The 6,040-nt window shown below is 33.6% G+C and overlaps 1 pseudogene; it reads right to left on the bottom strand.

Moving 5' to 3' along the window:
* Positions 1 to 1,952: 1,952 nt before the first annotated feature.
* Positions 1,953 to 4,611, bottom strand: LOC114078000 (annotated as a pseudogene).
* Between the last annotated feature and the right edge of the window lie 1,429 nt (positions 4,612 to 6,040).

The following is a 6,040-nucleotide window of genomic DNA, read 5'->3' as shown; positions in this document are numbered from 1 at the left end:
TTGATATGAAAGATTTGGGTCCTGCGAAGCAAATTCTTGGTATGGAAATTGCTCGTGATAGAAAAGCTGGTAAGCTTTGGTTGTCACAAGAAAAGTATATTGAACGAGTGCTTGAAAGGTTCAATATGAAGAATGCCAAGCCAGTTAATACACCACTTGCAGCCCATTTCAAGTTGAGCAAGCGTTGTTGTCCTACAACCGATAAAGAAAAGGAAAGTATGTCTCATATTCCTTACTCCTCTGCTGTTGGTTCATTGATGTATGCCATGGTGTGTACAAGACCGGATATAGCACATGCTGTTGGATTGGTTAGCAGATACTTGGCAAATCCGAGCAAGGTTCATTGGGAAGCTGTAAAGAGGATCTTAAGATATTTGCGAGGCACATCAAATCTGAGTTTGTGTTTTGGAGGTGGTGAGCCTATTCTTGAGGGATTTACGGATGCTGACATGGCTGGAGATCTTGATAACCGGAAGTCTACCTCGGGTTACTTGTTCAAATTTGCAGGGGGAGCCATTTCATGGCAATCCAAGCTACAGAAGTGTGTAGCGTTGTCTACAACCGAGGCAGAATATATAGCAGCAGTGGAAGCAAGCAAAGAAATGCTTTGGTTAAAGCGTTTCCTTCAAGAGTTAGGTTTGAAGCAAAGCGAGTATGTTGTGTTTTGTGATAGTCAAAGTGCTATGGACTTGAGCAAAAACAGCATGTACCATGCTCGCACAAAGCATATTGATGTGAGATATCATTGGTTGCGTGTTGTCATTGAAGAGCAACTAATGAAGTTGAAGAAGATTCACACCAACAAGAATGGTGCTGATATGTTGACAAAGGTGGTCCCTCGAAGCAAGCTTGAATTTTGTTCCAAGCTTGCAGGTATGTCTTCTTGATGACCTTTTATGTTTGGTCTCCCCGAACTGGGCTGGAGGGGGAGATTGTTAAGGGTCCAGCCCATTGATGGGTGGCCCATATATTTTGGGCCTTGTTGACTCCTTCTAGAAGTCTTTGGCAGCTGATGTTAAGGGGCTGGGGTTTTGTTTTGGACGTGCAGAGAGAGAAAGAGAGAGAGAGGAGATAGAAAAAACAGATTTTGAGAGAGAGGGTTTGAGAGAAGAGTTGCTGGTTTTTTCTGGACAGCGAGACAAAATTTCAGCTTGCAAGAGATCCGACCGTTGGATCGTTCTGAAATTTTCACAGCTGGTTCACAACACATAGCACTACTTCTTGACCGTTCAGATCGTCAATCGGAGTTCTTGATCGTCTGTTATTGCAGCTGGCGTAACCTGCGTTTTTTTTTGATGATATTTCCCAATTTCTCTTCTCTTTTGTGTTGGCTCTTATGTATGTTGTTGTTGGTGGGCTGTGACATCCTTGTAGACTGATTTGGGTGTTTTTACCCTCAATTTGCATAATAAGAGAAGAAGAAGGGTGGACTCCTTCAAGTCCCGTGGTTTTTATCCTTCATACCGAAGGGGTTTTCCACGTATAAATCTTGTGTGTCACTTGCGTATTTATAATTCATATTTGCTTATGATTCAATTGATGTGTTGCTGATTTGAGCTTGGTTAATATAGTGGTGAATTTCTTTTGGTAAATTGGTGAAGTATATTTGGTTGATTGTCTTGAAGTCGATCCTTGTAGGTGTTGTATCCTACTTGTGTTGTTTTGTGCCTCCCCCTACAATGAAGATGTTCTTCTAGCTTTTTCCAAAAGATCGTGATTTCATCCCGCAGTTTGAACACAAGAGAAATCCCAAAGTATCTCTCAACGATATCCTTATTTGATGCAGTGCAAGACGTTATTTACCTTTGGTGAAATTCCACAAGCCATGAGTTGTCTTCTTCAGTTAGTGACAAAGGGGACATCCTTAGCTAGATAGACTATTGGATAATGATCTGCATTGAATAAGGGTGACAAACATCCACAAAAATTTTCAAGTGAGGTAGATCAAGAATTCAACCTGTCACATGAAATACAACATTCTCTCCCACTGGTGGTAGGTGAATTTCTCTTGCCATAGCCAAATCCATGGTTTCCTCATCATAAAGATTGTCGGAAATTAGGCACACTTTCATCTTAATCTGATTGTTTTAAAGTGCCCAATTATTAGCAATAATCAACACAAAACAGAAAGTAATAATATTACAATATGCATGCGAGTTCGAATCTACAAATTTTTTTAAAAAGAGATAACCAACTACACTTCAAAATTTGATAACACTCAACTACACATCAAATTTAGAAATATAGGTTGTCATATGTGACAACTTATATGTGTCCATACCAAGTCAACAGACCAAGTCGCTTAAATCACCGCGTACAGTGTTCAACGTAAAAACTTTAAAGTAATGAACATATAAAGCATACGTAGAAATCCTCTAACTCAAGGGGCAAAATACCATGACATTGACATTGTAAAATTTCGAGAAGATTAGACTATTAGAATTGAACTAAAATTTCTCTTTTGAGAAACTACAAAAGTAAAACAATGTTTGAAAGCATTAATTTATCTACCCATTTTAATTAATATCCCTCAAGCATCAATCAAAGATCTAATCTAAAATTTAGTTTGCAACCTTAACCAGTAAACAACCCCATAGAAAATATCTCAAATACATGAATGAACAACTAAAAAATATAGCCATACACTAGACCCACTAAATTAAATCAACACCCAACTTCATATTAAGACCCCTAGAATTGGGGGTTAAGACAAGAATCATAAAAGGGAAAGAAATACAACCAATTACATTTTTTGCAATTTAAGTGTTCATAATCAACAATAATCTCGAACAACCAAAAAAAATTTTACCCTCAATAGTCAATTTTGAAGATTGCTCTAAACCAAAAAACTCGGAGAAGATCTCGAAAGTAAAAGTTCTTCTCTTCAAAGACAAAAAGATCAAAGATAGTCAAAATCTGAAAAAAGATTAAAAATAGTCTGAAGTTGCATTTTCTCTCCTTGTCGCTATTTATGATTTCTCAAAAATTAGTCCAAAATTATATGTGCGACCGTATTGACAACATTAGTCGATCCCTTCTTCATGATTTGGTAGATTACCGTTCTGTTCTCAACTAATCCTTTCGTCGCCTCAGGCTTCATGTGTTAAAACATCAATAGAAAATCATTAAATACAACCTTACTTACCCATTCAACCATCAATTTAACTAAGAAGTCTCTCACCTTCAGTGATGGAACTTTTAGCTCGCCCGACTGTTTCGAAGAATCGTCATTTGCATTTGCTCCGCTGACATGCCTTAAATAAATTTAAAAGTGAGAACTATTACTTTAGGCGAGGTCTAGACCTATTAGGAGATCCGCCTTTTGTGTTGTGCGTTACTCAACCAGGATTTTTACACTTCTTTAATATTTTTTACCCTTTTTCATAGATTAATATTTTTCTTGTCTTTCAACCTTAATAAATGCAAAATATAATCAGATAAGAACAAAACTAGGCTTAAAGATACTATTTGTTTAAGTAAAAAGACATGAAATTAGTTAACTAGACTTATCAGCACTCAATTAGCCGGTCTTAACATAGATTATTTTAGGGCTGGTAGGAATGGAAATTTCACTATTAAGTTCTATAAAGATTATTTTTATTTGATATATGTATTAAGAAAATATCATTAAAATTGAATAAAGGCCTTTTTTGGCTTAAATTATTTACTTGTATGGTATAACTTAGTTTAAAGTCCTAAGAATTTTCTTTGGTGATGGTTAAGTTTAGTGTTACAATAATCAAATTAACGTAGGCACACGTTTAGACGTATAGCCAATGTAGGGATTTTTAATATTCATATATTCATAATATTCATGTCGACACGCATAGACTATTTTTGACAATATATATATATATAATAACCTCCCACATGTGGACATATAGTTTCTTTGAAAAGTGAACTATTTAAATATGAAATTGGTTAGTAAAAAGAAAATGGTATTCATTGAAGAAACATCAATTTTAAAATACAATAACAAAATAGCTTATCTATGAAATTCAGTCATTCTCATTCATATAGTAAATCTAATTATTAAAAATAATAATGAAGGAGTTCTAAAAGTGCAACTGGATTTTTTAAAATATGCTTATGCATTGTCCTTAGTTCACCTATTATATTCAATCAGGCTACCCAAAGAAAGCCTGAAACAATTTAGAATCATCGGTGCAAATAATTTTCTTTCTTGTTCCTTCAAGTTGCTCCTTCAACATTAAGAGCTGATTCAAATTTTGACATTCTTCAACATCTATACCCTCCACCCAATCGTGCAGACTATTCTTCTCTGGGGTCGATGATGATTTCAATCCCAAAGATCCGCCAGAAACAACAACATCAACATCAGAACTAGAATCTTGGTAATACATCCCTGATGTTGATAGTTTAGTGCAAATAATGCTAGGAAAATACCTTCTGATAGGAGAGTTAACATCTCCATAAGTATAAGGTTTTTTAGTAGTTGAAAAAACGAAACAGGCCATTGGATAAACTGTAAGGGATTCAAGATCTTCAATTCTCTTGAAAAGTACTTTCTTTCTTTTTGGAGAATGTGTACATTTTTACTCTCTTGTCTTTGATTTTCTAAATCTTTATTTTCTTTTTCCCTGTGCCCATTCTTCTGAATCTCACTTCTTCATTGAGATTAGAATTTTCTTTGGAATTTTTTATGCTTTTTAGGTTTGGTGTAGTTACTTATATACAGGGGAAATCACATACCATTTAGGTAAGGATTACTAAAGCTATAAAAATTGGTACTTTCCTTTTGGAAATTGGTAGGTTCCAATCAAAATATGGTAGGTGCCTAAAATATTTTGAGTAAATGTGCTCTATACTCTAATCTTATAAAACTAAAGTTGACTAATTTATTTTTTTGATGTTTGAATTTTGTAAATTGTGATTATACGATTATTGGAAGTATATATGAGTAATGCATTAGTTTTATTCTTAATATATTTTACCTGATGAAAATATTTTCTAATGAATAAATAAATAAAAAATATTTATTCTTGTCCTTTACCATAAACCAAATAGATTTATAAAAAAAAAGTTTTACTTTAATTAACTACGAAAATACCCTGAATTGCCAACAAAATTATCCGTCGGCATATTAATGAAATTGGTTAGTAAATGATTTTTCCAATCGAATACCAACTAATGTTAATATGTTTTTAAAAATGTTCTTGGTGAATTTTACCAATCCATTTCAGTTAGTTGGTACAATTACCTACTCGAAATCAGGTGGTAATTCTTGAAACGTGGCCTTAGATTTTTCATTGATAAATTCACTAACTAATTTTTGATTGACAATTTTTTGGTAAGTTAACTAACAAAAAAGAAAAAGAGTTAGTAAATTTGATTCTTCATTATTCAATTTTGTTAGTGATATGTTGGCAAATATAGTTAAAACATAAAATATTGTTAGTATTCTGTTAGCAGTTCTCTAACAGGTAACAACTTAGTTGCTAAGTTCATTAGTAAATTCACCAAAATACATTGATAATCAATTAGCGCTTTCAATTAAGAAAAAATGTATTGGCATTTCGTTGGAAAATTTCCGATGGATGTTAAATCAATTAGTAAGTATGACTATATACTTTTTCAACTAATATTACTAATTGGTTAGTAATTTTTTAAACATAAAAATCTCATTAGTTATTCGTTAGGAAGCTTACTAAAGTTGAACAAATTTATACTATTTAATTACTCATCATAGCTATAGTTTGATATAATACCAGTCGCGACTAACATTATACATTAATTATAAGGGTCGACATCAAGTATGTATAATTAGCTACGTTTTTATATGCATAATCCGTCAAAAATATAAATACATATGTATAATATACAGTTATCTAATAGATATACATATACAATTCACATCTCTCCCACTCTTTTCCCTCTCTCGCTCGTCTCTCTCCTTCCTTTCCCAATATCTGCCGTCGCTCGCCTCTATCCTCACTCTCTCAATCTCGCTCGTCTCTCTTTTCCCTATCCTAATCTCTCTTGACACATATACGGATGCATATGTATAATATATAATTAT

The sequence above is a fragment of the Solanum pennellii genome, chromosome 7 (genome assembly GCF_001406875.1).
Source record: "Solanum pennellii chromosome 7, SPENNV200".
NCBI classification, from domain to species: domain Eukaryota; kingdom Viridiplantae; phylum Streptophyta; class Magnoliopsida; order Solanales; family Solanaceae; genus Solanum; species Solanum pennellii.
Note: the sequence above shows the minus strand (reverse complement) of the source record. Positions and strands in the feature narration are given on the sequence as shown.